Raw genomic sequence first — 12649 nt, 5'->3', positions numbered from 1 at the left:
AATCCAGTAACTGTAGGTGTAGGATCATCTTCAACTAGAATTTGCTTTCTTCTAAGTCTTCCTCACTCTCAAAATAAACAAGATTAGAGTTGTCTGGTTCAAGAGGAGAAGAATTGGACAGAATGTATCTTTCAACTTCTTCTTTGCCTAATACCAAAACCATCCCTTCCACATTCTCAGTAATACTTTCTGTTAACTTTGAGAGATGCCAGGTTTGGTTGATTGTATTTTTTTAAAAAAAAAAAAAAAAAAAAAAAGTCTGGTCAGATGAATGTTACTCTTATTTAACTATTTAGAATTTCTGTACTCCATATAACACCAAAAGTTTACTTATATCTGGAGATACATTTGATATTTTTCTAGCAGATTGTTGTGGTGAGTAATTGTAAAGAGATTTTTAGGTTTGAGTTCTGCGAATGCTAGAAGTATTTTTTTTTCAGCTTGTTCTTATACTGTTACTCTAGACTTTTTAATTAACATTAAGTTAGTCTTTCATCAGCAATCTGCCCTACAAACGGATGCACCAGACAGTGCTCATTTGGTATCCGTTGTCCAGAAGGCTTTTTAAATGTAATAGTATTTAGTCTTGAAGACTAGCTATGCACTGTCAGTGTTTTGGGTTTGCTTAAATTTTGGCCTTTAGCTTAAAGTCTACTGTATTTAGACCTGGATGACACTTTGTCATTATGTAGTAACGATGGCTAATTGGTGACTAGTTTCTAAACAGCAGTAAAAATTGTTTCATTTATACTATTAAGAATGAGGATCTGTTTCACTTGTTGGAACAAAAATAAAATCATCAGAGAAAGAGGTTTATTTTAGCTTCATCACTATACTGTCTAAACTTTGCTTATGGTACAAAGGAATGAAATAGCAGTGCTTGGTTTGTGCTTTCTTGGAAATGTGGGGTTTATATAGGGAGATGATATGAACTGAGTACAGAATAGGCATCATGACCAGTCTGGAGTTACATGATTTTTCTAAGAGTAGAGATAAAGATATTTATGTTCCATCAAATGTTTAAGACTTACAAGCAGTTCAGATGATGGAAACTCAAAACAGTCAAGTGGATGAAACTTGGTGTGATCAGAAGACTGCTTCATATTCTACTTTCATGTAGGTAGGCCAAACATTATTTACACTGTTAAGTGCCTCCCTTTCCCATTTAGCTGAGAAAGGCTGCTGAATTTCTGTTGGGTTTATAGGTAAGCTTCGTTTTTGGAATTGTGGTAAGTAGTTTACTTAAAAAAGGCTAGAATGAGATACTTAAGCTTTTTGTTTTTCAGATATTTTCGTAAATATCTTTTGGTTGGTCCAGAAGCTTGCTTTTTAGCTTGTTCTTTATGATCTTCAAAGATTTTTCTTCCTCTTCTGTTGTTCTTTCTTCTGAAAGGAAAGGCTGTTGTTAGTTAAAACATCTCAGTTTGTTAGCTGTGTGCTTCCTCCTCCAGGAGTTTTTCCTGACTTTTCTGTGTTGAAAAGTGTACAGACTGGTAAATCTTCGTGGAAGTTGTTTTTGGGGAATTACAGGGCCCTTGTGCCTCAAGTGATTGAATGTTGTAGAGGCAGTAACACCTGCTGTCCATACATATGCAGTGTAACAGAGCATGTGATATTTTTTCTTTTTTAATCAGTTTGGATTTCTGTGTCAATACTTCTGTTCAAGTTTGCATGAAAATTTCATTCAGGGCAGTGCGGTCTCCTCTATTCTGTAAGTCAGGTGCTGGTTTGGGGGCACTTGATGGTACATGTTGGCCACTTACTGAATTATATAATTTTGTTACGAGTTTTTTTTTTTTTTTTAAAGACTATTAATTTCCCCAGTCACACATTCATATTGAGGTTTTCAGTAAGCTATCATAGAGGGTATGGTTTTGTCAGGAAAGTATTTTCTAGCTGGCTGTGGCTGTGTTCCGTATCTTCCCTTTTTCCTCAAGCCTCGAGAATACTTCCTCCTTTAGCATCCCATTGCTTTCTAAACTGTTTCTCATGTCTCTCTTGAATGTGTCTTGTATGCTTGATAGGTGGGTTAGCTTTGAAATGTAAATTGTATTGAAAATTTGTATTTGTGTATCTGTCTCTGAGATTATGATGCCTATTCTGTTAGATAGTATTTCAGCAAATGTAGTTGTGTGTGTTTGGCAAGAGATACAATTTATGCACGTTCTGAGTTGAAGATCAACCAAGTCAGGGTTGCTATCGCAGTTGTAAACTAGCCCAAAGTGTTCCAGCTCCTGGTTCTAGGGTGTAAGTTTTTACTTCTCTTAAGCATATTAATTCTGTATCTTGTCTCATATAAGACAAAGGTTAAGGCATTATTTTACAATATTCAGTCCAAAATACTTTCCTATTTCACATACATTAACACATGTTATTTCGTTGTTCATTTACACATAATTGCACTTGGCATATGGTATAAAGCCATTCATAGAGCTGTAGACAGAACATCAAACAAGCATTTATACAGTACATTTCCTAGGCAGGAATATTTCAGGTAACTATTGTTCCCTGTAAAAATCCTCTTTTCTTTTTTAATGTTAAGCACAGAAGCCCTGAAGACTATTTTAATATTAAACCAAAAATTATTTCTCATCTGTTAAGGAAAACTTTGGTTGTTGTAGGTGTTGCTGGTTTTCTTGTGGTTTCAGCATAGTGGCTGTAAAAAAGCCTTGTGAAGGGATTGAAAGATTCATTTACTGGTAATTATAAGAACTAGACATGCATTTTGGGATCTTCCACCTTAGATTGCTTTTTTTTTCCCTTCCCGTCACTTCAGCAGTCTTTTCCTATTTCCCACTTTAATGAAATCCACCAGTAAACCTTCCTGCACCAGTCTGCATGGAACAGCAGCAACTGGAGGGAAGGTAACAACTTGATGTTGAAGGAAGGTGAAGCACAACAGATTGTGCAAAACTCTAGGATTCGAATCCACTCTTGCTACAACTGTGGAGTAGAAAAGATCCTAAATCTTTGTAGTTTGTACTTAATTAGTGTAGGTGTTAATACCTCCCCCTAGCCATTTTAAAATTATAGAACAATGTGGTTTTTATTTTCCCCTATTGTATTAGTTTATATTCATAACACAGTATGCAAAAGAGGCACCTCTTAGCAGAGTACAGTTTATGAAAACTTACTGCAGAAAATTTCATTGAGTACTGTACTAATTGTCAAATTTTACTGATAGCTTTGTGATGTCTTTAAGTTGCCATTTTCATTTTTGTTTAAAATTCTGCAGTTTTAAAGATGCAGATTTCATGACGTTGATTCTTAATACATTATTTTATTTTTTTTTACTTTATCGTATGTCTTACCTTTCTATGCTTTTATTCCAAAGGGAATCTGGCAATGATTGTAGTTAACAGACTTAATTGGCCATGAGTATGCAGTGCAAATTATCTTAATTGTGGGTTGTTTAACTTTTTTAAGAGTCTGTTTTTTATTATCGATTGTTCTGAACAAGATTGCAGTTTATAGGGCCCTGTTGCAGAAATGGAAGCTCAGAAGTTGTATTTATTCCATAGTTCTGACACACATTTGAAATCATGAGAGGAGCCTGTAGCACTTGTGCATATAGGATGTATTAGTGTATACCAGCCTGCTTTATTCTTGGTTTACAACCTCCCCTTTTTCAACTTTTTCTAGCATTCTCTTCTGCTCTCAGATTAGATATGTGGTCTAAACCTTTTCCAGGAGGGAAAGGTATTAGAAATTCTCTTCTACTGGAAATAATGACAAACAGTGAACTCCTCGAAAGGAATGATGTTATGTAATAGAATCTGCATGGCTAGAATGTGGGGATTGGATTGTGTGGAAGTGCTTCATAGAATTTGCTGGACACTTTTTTTTAAGCTTCTGCTGAAGAATAAGCTTATAGTCATGGGAGGATGAGGGACAGGACATGACTGCTTATTCCGATTTTTATTCCATGAGGTAGAGCAGACCAATAAACTTGCGTAGGGGGGAAATAAAGGTTTTGCTTTACTCATAAGAAGTAAACCCAGTCTAGTCTATCCTATACTGTAGGATGAGTCTCCAGGGTTAAGAGTTGCAGAAGCTAATAAAGCCCAAAAAGAACTATTTGGTATGCTCAGAACTCTTTGTAATATGCGCATGGGGGGTTGAGTTTTGGGAAAACAAAAGTTTTCTAAGGAACTGGGCAATGAACTACCAATAGACGCTGCACTGCCCTCTTTCCCTTGGGTACTGCTTTATTTAGTGTTTGGGGTTAGCTGCTCCTTGTTGCTGATCCTACTGATTAAAAAAAATACTCCTAGGTTCTCTGCGGTGATGTATGTGAATACCAAATCTGACAATAATAGTAATTATATATGTACATGCACATAGATAGACATGTTTTCTTGGTGTCATGTAAGGAGACTACTTAAAAATTTTGACATTAATGTAATCTGTATGATGTGTCCAAAATTTAAAGACTGTTCTCTTTGGCAGCATTCAAAGTACAGACCCTGCAATGAATGGCTTGTGCACATAGGTGTTCACCTATATGGAATTCATTATATGATTCTTTTTAATAAAAAAAAAAAAAGGAATTTTCTTCTCTAACATCCTGCCAAAGAAGTTTTTACCATGACGAGTAATGCTGCCATTGCAGACCAGATGAAAGAGGAGAGGTAAAACCTCTGTGAAAATGTCAAGGGCCTCCCAGAACTATGCCTTTTGTATTTATTTTCGTAAAGTTGTTACTTGACTGTTGGGAACTAATTGGGTGTGTTGATGGGGCAACGTGTGTGAGATGGCGCAATGTTATCTAGATAAGAAGAGCTGTTGTCTGCTTACCTGAAGCCATAGCCTGGGATAGCAGGAGAGTAGTAGCTGGCTTCTGCACTAATATAGGAGGTAACTGTTGAGTAGAGAAGAGAGATAGCCAGCAGTTAAGTTCAACTGCCATGCACAGGAGAAAAACGGGTATTCCATTAGCTGCCATTTTTGCCTAAAGGAGAAAAGCTTTTTTTTTTTTTATGGTTTTGCTGGTCAGGGATTACAGCTGAGATGCATGGAGTGTGCACCACTGCCATTTGCAGCCAGTAAGAGTGCAGGCTTTGAAGATGGAGCACAGAGGTAGCAGAAGAGGTGAATAATAAGCATAGAAAGATTTAGATCTGTCATAAACTGTAGCAGTCTCAATACCAGAAGATTTTCTATATTTTTTGTTTATATTTATAGAAAAAATATTTTGGTACTGAGACTGCTGCAGTCTGTGACAGGTTTAAATCTTCCTATGGTTATTTTTTGTTATTTATTATTTCCTATGCTTGCTAGATTATAGAAATGTGTGTGTGTATATATTTATTTATTTATACATGTGTGTATATATATATTTATTTTTAAACCTTGCCGCTTTAAAATATAGGGTCCTGATCTCCGGTTGGTCTGGATTTATAGCCTCCCAAGATTGCCTCTTCCCCCTCTGGAGCCTGCAGATCACAAATACCGCTCCATTTGCTGTTCAGCTTTATTTGGTATGCAGGATTCTTCAGAGTCGTTGCTAGAGAAGTACAGAAGGGGATTATCATTCTGCAGTAGTACCACTGAGCACTGTGGTAAGGCCGCAGATGGGATAGCGATAACAGTTTCTCACAAGCAAGAAAATTATAGACCCCTGGCCTGGATACTGATTTTGGAAGTCTCGTAATTAGTATGTCATAACTGGCTTTTTTTCTACCCCTCTGTTGAGAATATATCTTTTTTTTTCCTTATTTGGGTTCTGATAGCAGTTATATGCCGTTCCAGAAAATTATCATGGCATTTGTACTGCCAATGACAGCTGCATTTGTCTGCTGGCACTGTCAAGTAACTTACCGACGTTTTTTAAGTTGTGTTCACAATACCAAACTGAAGAAATAGTGTTTAGAAAGGCAATTAATATCTTTACAGTACAAATGTTTTTGTCCTACTTCTGTGTCACATCAAAATTTCTTGTAGCATGGTATAAACTTTCATTTTGAGAAGAGTCTGACTGTTAATGGCAAAAGTGATTAAAATCTGTACAGCCATTTTACAGCACATTCACAGCTTCGGAAGGCTTTGGCTTGTGAATTGCTAATGAGGAGCTCAATATAGGCTCTGCGCATATTTTTTTTTTGGTGGTGGTGCGTGGTGACTGGCTGGGTGTCACTGCCAGCACAGCGCCCAGCTGTTGATTTTTCTATTGTCTCAGAGGCTTCAGCAAGTGCCTCAACAGACCGGTCTTCAGCGGGGTCCTGCAGATGCTGAGGGATCAGCTAAGCATGTCTGTGCAGTACGCTCTCGAAATGCGCACGCAGAGCCTTGTAGGAGAGATTATGGAAAGCACGTCTTCAGTAACTGCATAATGAAGCAAAATGCCATTATAAAGCAGGTATGTGAGTTCTGAAATAGGGTATTTAAACACTGTCTGCAAGGAGAAGAATAAAATGTCTGTAGACGCATCGCAGTTTGCATTTGGTTTTCCTTTTTTTTTCCCCACAAAAGCCGTTTTAGGCCTAATCAATTAAGAGATCATAAGCATCCCTAAATCTTTTCTTTCTTTAAACATTAGCTTTAAAAAGACTTTTTCTTTTATAATCTCATTTAATAATGGCCTTCTTGCTAATCTTTATTTATTGGATATTCTACTTTGCTAGGATTGAAAAACCATTATAAATATATCTGCTAAAACAAGAAAATTTCTCTAGGTGGCAAGAATGGGGGAGATGTCTGTCTGTGGCTTTTTTAGAGTGTTAGTGTTGTCTCCATTCTAATGAGGAATATAAGATGATTTTTTTAATCTTTTATATTTAAAAGGAAGTTTTTAACTGAAAAATTAGATTTCAAATCAGAATAGCAAGAGTGTCTAAAGTAGACAACATAAAAATGTTTTTTTCCTATGCAGGATGTTGATGAGACTTTTGTATTGTGGACCAAATCTCCTTTTGTTGAGATAACAAGTAATTTTGGGTGGCTATTAAAAATCTTAACACTTGATTCCATGAAGATCAATAATCATTTACCTTTTTTTTTTTTTTAAGTTTCTGCACTATCAAGGCAGACATCAGAACTGCTATGGCTTTGTTATAAACTGAGCAAAAATACACTGCTAAAGGAATGAGGTTTGTTAGGTCGACAGCTTTAAAATTTTGATTTGGTGTTGCATTATATTTATAATAAACAGATTTTTAAGCTACCGAATGATGTACGTATGCGTCTTGTCAATGTGATGTAGTAATTTGTGAAGCTATGCAAACAATACATAGGTGAGAGTATTGATAGTGCCCCATGGAAAGTGTCATGCTTCTCTTGTTTGCTTTGGTGTTTTTTAATCTTCATTTTACTTTATACAGAGGGAGACCATAATGATATGGTAATTCACCAAGTTAGTGATTCTCATTATAAGGGGAAAAGCAAGTGACTGTTATATTAGAAGCTTTTGCTTCATAAGTTTTTTTGAAAACCAAGCCTGTTTCATAATTTTGAGTATTTAGGGCCCTAAACAGAATCTTTAATCTGGCCTGATAACTCTAGGAGTCTTTTCCTATCATCCACTGTTGAAATTTGTTTGTCCATTTCAGAGACCCTTTTTTCCCCTGTTGTTATTGATGGAAATACTGAAGGAGAAATGTGAACTTGCATAGTTTAAGAAGAAAACCTGAATTCTTTATTAAAAAAATTGTTAGCTACTGTGTACACTTTCAGGTGGCTGTTTTCTAAGTAAGATGAAGATACGTATTTTTTAAGGAAGCTGCTATTTGAAGGATATCCACTGAAAATAGTCACAGACAATGCTTCAGTTTCTGGGGAGGGAAAAAATCAGTCTGACTATTTTGAGGTTTTAGCTTTCTACTGTGTCATCTGAGGACGTTTACATGATATACTTTATTTGATGTTACATGTTTTTCTACACGTACTTTATTCGTTACATGTTTTCTGTTAAGTGTTTTGAGTAGCAAGATGACTTTTTTGCTGCATCTGAACTGAAAATACGTACTCTTCCATTTTGTTTCTAATAGTATTAATGCTGAGCTGAAAAGATTCTTGAAGATACCTTTGGTTAGCTTACAGTTTGGTAATATAAAACAAGTTTTAATTTTTTTTTTTTATTGGTTCGTTGTTTGTTTGCTTTTTGAAGCAACCTTAAACAGCTCAGGCTATAATTACACTTTATTGTGCTATGAAACCTCTATGACGTTTAGTAAGCATTGATAACAGCATAAAGGGAAAACCAGTTTTTTTTTCACAAACTAAGCATTTTATTTCCAACAGATGCAGGAAAAGCATGTTGTGACTTTCAGTTCCATTTTAAGGCTTTAACACTAGAAATACCTTCAGGGAATGATCTGATAACAGATTATTCTAGTTCAGTTTAAGAGTTCTTTTAATAAGACAACTGATGTGTTGCTATTTGGCAATGTAAAACAGGTAGATAATTCAGTTTTGGGTCCTTGATCTGAATGGCTTTATGACCTAAAGGTATTAAATAGATACACAACAGTATTATATGGTGATGCAGAGTGTGTTTCAAGGAATTGTTAGAGGCTTTCTAAATATATACTTGAAAATGAGTGAAAATTTTAATGAAAAAGAATTATGCAAGGTGACAAAAGGAACTGATAAAGGATAATAGGTGAAGATGCAATAGAAGCCAAATAAGGATAGAAAGGGAAGTGTTGGGGATTGCTTGAAGCTGAGGGAGGGTGCTGGTGTGGGTACATGGATGCAGAACCCTATGTACATCTGCTGTAGATTTCCCAGAGTGGAAATGGCTTAAGAGACAGGAGTTTTTCTGCTGTCAGGTTTCTTTGAATGATGTAAGCTAAGCCAAAAAAATCTTCCATCAGCATAGTTGTTTCTACAGAGCTTTTGCTGGTACAACAATTTCATGTGAGAAGGGCATTCATTTTTCACCTCCCAAGCCAAAGCTATGCTAGCAAAAACTAAAGATACGTCATGTTGAATTTCATAAGCATTTCTAAACAGTTATTTCTTCATGCCTGTAGACAGGCATGTTTTGGGGGGCAGGAGGGGCTTAGCCATTCAACATACATATTTTCCAGTATCCCAATGCTTTGCTGTTTCCGAGGTTCGGCATTTTGAAAGATTAATGCTGTAATAGTGTTCAGGCAACGATAGCTCTGCCAGTGTATATTAGCCTGTGTGAATTTTTGCTAGTGAGACAACGATGTAAGAAGTAGTTTTTAGTTAACTGTCTTGAAGTCTGCTTCAGAAATTATTTTCTTTTGCTCTCTCTCCCTCTTCAGCTAAAAAAAAAAAGTGGAGAACAGATCATAATGGAGCTACAACTTTAAACAGTGCATAAACCATTTAAGGTTATTTTAGTTACCCTGGTGAGAGTGGACTAGGCACAGAGTTGTTTTATAACAATATGCATATGCTCGCCAAGTCAGTTTTCATCCAACACTGATTGTTCAAAGCTTGAACTGTAATTTCATCAGAAACCCTGCATCTGTTAAAACACGGATTGAACATTCCTGATCTGTCAGAAGGACTTTTGTTTTTCATGTTGTGCAGTTCCCTTAGTCAAAACAAGGATGGTAGTGGGTTTTACCTTAGCAGAACCCCTTTGCCGTGTTCCATTGTAGCAGGGGCTACATCCTGAGGACTATTTTCATTTGCCATGAGGAAACCAGACAGAGTTGTTTACTTCCTTTGATGTACTTTGATCTGATTGTTTGTATCCTACAAGTCCAAAGTGAAGTCCAAGAAGGTAACTATGAGAATGACAGTGCTCTGTGCAGAATGGAATGGCTGATCCTCCTGAGGAGCCAGTGCTCCAGATTACTCTGAAAAAGCGCTGTACAAGGCTGAAAAAACACTGGCAGATTAATGTACATTTAAAGTTTTCCAGGACAGAATTTTTAACTTTATGGATAACAAATGCCAACAACAAACTTCTGCTTATCTCCGTAAGAACTTTAATGCTGTAGTCTCTGTCAATATGTAGAACAGATTGTTCTAGCCTTGCTGGTTGTCAAATTTCTCATTCTCATGTATGCAACTGTATTCCTGAGGAGTTATCTCATTATTCTTTGTCGCTGTCAGCTAACCTTTTCTATTGCATTCAGTAGCGGACTTACAGGAGAAGGTGAGGCAGGGATAAAAAACCTTAGAATACTGCTCAAAATTTTAAAATATTAAAAATAGAGGAGGGGCAGTTAATAATACTACATCTTTGCTTTTCACATGCCTATTACAGTGAAAGGTGCCCTCTTTAAAAGCCTTTCAAATCTGTTATGAACAATGGTAGTGTCCTAGCTTATAGCCTGAGTGTGACAAAGAGGGGCACTATACTGTTTTTTGAAATTGTTTAAAAGATTGTTGTATGCAAAACCTTTCAGTAAAGAAAAGGAGGTATTTTAAGTGTAATGAAATAGAAGACTGATGGCAAGTTTCTATTTTTGTTTCTGATATGCAGCATTATTGTTGTGCAAATAATACAATACTGGTAACCTGTAGCTATCCAAAGCATGTGTAGGTTTGAGGTAGATGTTTGACAGGTATGTTCTTGTGATTCCTGCTGCCATGCTTTAAGGTGATGTCTCTTTCTGTCTCTCCTTCCTCTTTCAAGGCTGTTGACTTTGTACCGAAGTCAGTGGGTGATAAGGTTGGTATGATGGTGTCTCGGTCACACAAACGTGAAGCCCCATATCTTGGTGTGTACAGTCAGGGAAGGTCTGTGTGAGCTTAGACACCAGGCCAAGCTGGAGTGATTGAGGTGTAAACACGTTCTCTTCTGCCAACTTCTGCTGTTGAGTAGTACCTCTGTTAGAGGGACAGGACAGAAAAATGAGAGATCGGATTGCTTTCTATAACCAGTGCAGCAAGATGAGCTAGAGCATACCTATGAGAGCGTTTTATCAGGTTTTCCTTCTGAATTATCTTTGGAGGGAGTTTTCTTAAGAAAGTCTGCAAATGTCTTCTGGTAAATTTGGTGCGATTTCTGTCCACTTAATTTTTTAATGATGTCTATGCTCAGTAGGCAGTAGGACATACCTTGCATAGACAGTGGGACACATTCAGTCCTTAGTTTTGGAAGAGGCAGAGTAACTGCACGTTATGCTTTTGTATTCCGATTTATCATCATGCTGTTTCTTTGAAGATCTGATTAGTAAATAGCTTGGTAAATTGAATCAAACAAAAAGTATCTTCTAATGCCAGTGCAGTAAATAGCATTCAGTTGTTAACTGATTAATATGTACCTTTTAAAACTTGTGTAGATAGTGTCATTGGGAAAAGCATAGATCTTTGATTTAAGTGTATTTAAGTCAGTGCAACACTGATTAGTTTGAACAGGATTTTCCATTATATGTAAGTAAGATTAAGGATTTTTTTTATTCATGCTTTAAAAATGGAAAAAAAATCATTTAAATGCTATATTCTTATAAAGATCAAACCTGCATAATGTCATAGTTCAGTAGGGAGGCCAGGATTCGTTGCTGATTAGTTGTTGAATGGGTGTCAAACTTTAGACATAAGATAACATGCAGAAAGCATATGCAACAGTTGCCTCTGCATAATTCCATTTTCTGTGTCTCATAATTGTACATAACTGCTTTGAATTTTCTGTTAAATTAATAGTAATCTTAAGATCAGCTGCTACATTTTTGTAAAAGTTGTGTGGTAGATTTTAAAATTGGTCCGTTCATGGGCAGAATTGTTGCCTCCTGTCCAATTTTCCCTTGCTCTCCAAATCAGGATTTGTAAGGTTGTGTGTGGGTTTTTGCTTTGTTTTTTTTTCTTTTCCCTTTTGTTGTCATTATTGCCTGAGGTGGTTTCCTTCAGTCCTTTCCCACCTGTCCCCTAAGGAAGGTTTCCAAGAAGGGACTCATCTTTTCCAGATGTAGGTGCCTATCAGGTTGTCCATCTTTTTGTCTCAGGATTGATTCATCTACAGGCTCTCAGTTACAAGATTCTTTTGGGGGTGGGGAATAATTATTAATCTGCAACTTCACATAGCTTTATTTTAGTTAGGCTGGTGCTGTTGAAGAGTGACCTTAATTGACTACTGGGGCAGAGCTGATATAAAAGACACCGCTGCAAAGAGAGAGAGGTGCAGCTGTTTCTCTCTTGTTGCTTTCTTCATGCTGGCTAGCGCTCATAGAAACTTCCTTTGCACAACCCAGCAAAAACTACCCCTAGCAAAAGAGCTTTACGGTTCTCAGTCACTTCTTGTTGAATCACACCGTGGAGCAGTTCAGCAGACTGTTTACATCAGAGCTGATGTGAAAGTGGAGGTGGCATGGCACTTCAAAAGCATGCAGGGCAGAGGCTACAGGAAGAAGAAGAAAGAAGCAAGACCTCCCCTTTTTGACAGCAGTGAGTTCTCTGTTGATTTAGCTGCCTGAAGCATTGGTCTAACTTGCCAAAATTGTTTCTGAGAACTGTGTGTAAATAGGGGTCCTCAAGAACTAAGCAGTAGCTGGATGAACCAATTCTCTTCTGGTTATACCCATACTTCTTAATGTAAGAATGAGAAAATTTGGATCGATACCTTTCTGCTTAAGGCATAAACATTTTTCCTTTTCATCCTAACAAAGAAACATATGTAACTTTTTGTGAGTGTTTTTGGTTGGTTGGGAGAGTTGGTGTTTGTTCTAATCACAGGAACCCTGAGGTTATGATGCTAATATAAATATGTTTATATTGTGTTTAAATG

General features: G+C 36.7%; 1 protein-coding gene across 16 annotated transcripts in view; it reads left to right on the top strand.

The window, feature by feature from the left end:
- Nucleotides 1-12649, top strand: part of R3HDM1 (R3H domain containing 1) — an 87602-nt gene that overhangs the window by 16014 nt on the left and 58939 nt on the right. The window contains exon 1 of one of the 16 annotated variants that reach the window (XM_040604514.1): nucleotides 6187-6358. The exons of 14 other annotated variants lie outside the window; for them this stretch is intronic. The gene's annotated coding sequence lies outside the window, so the exon portion shown is untranslated. Of the gene's footprint in view, nucleotides 1-6186; nucleotides 6359-11588; nucleotides 12310-12649 lie in introns of those variants that run through there. One more of the 16 variants, XM_040604513.1, reaches the window with a different exon arrangement.

Source organism: Falco naumanni, chromosome 8, assembly GCF_017639655.2.
Source record: "Falco naumanni isolate bFalNau1 chromosome 8, bFalNau1.pat, whole genome shotgun sequence".
NCBI classification, from domain to species: domain Eukaryota; kingdom Metazoa; phylum Chordata; class Aves; order Falconiformes; family Falconidae; genus Falco; species Falco naumanni.
The sequence above is the reverse complement of the archived record's forward strand: the minus strand, read 5'-3'. Positions and strand labels throughout refer to the sequence as shown.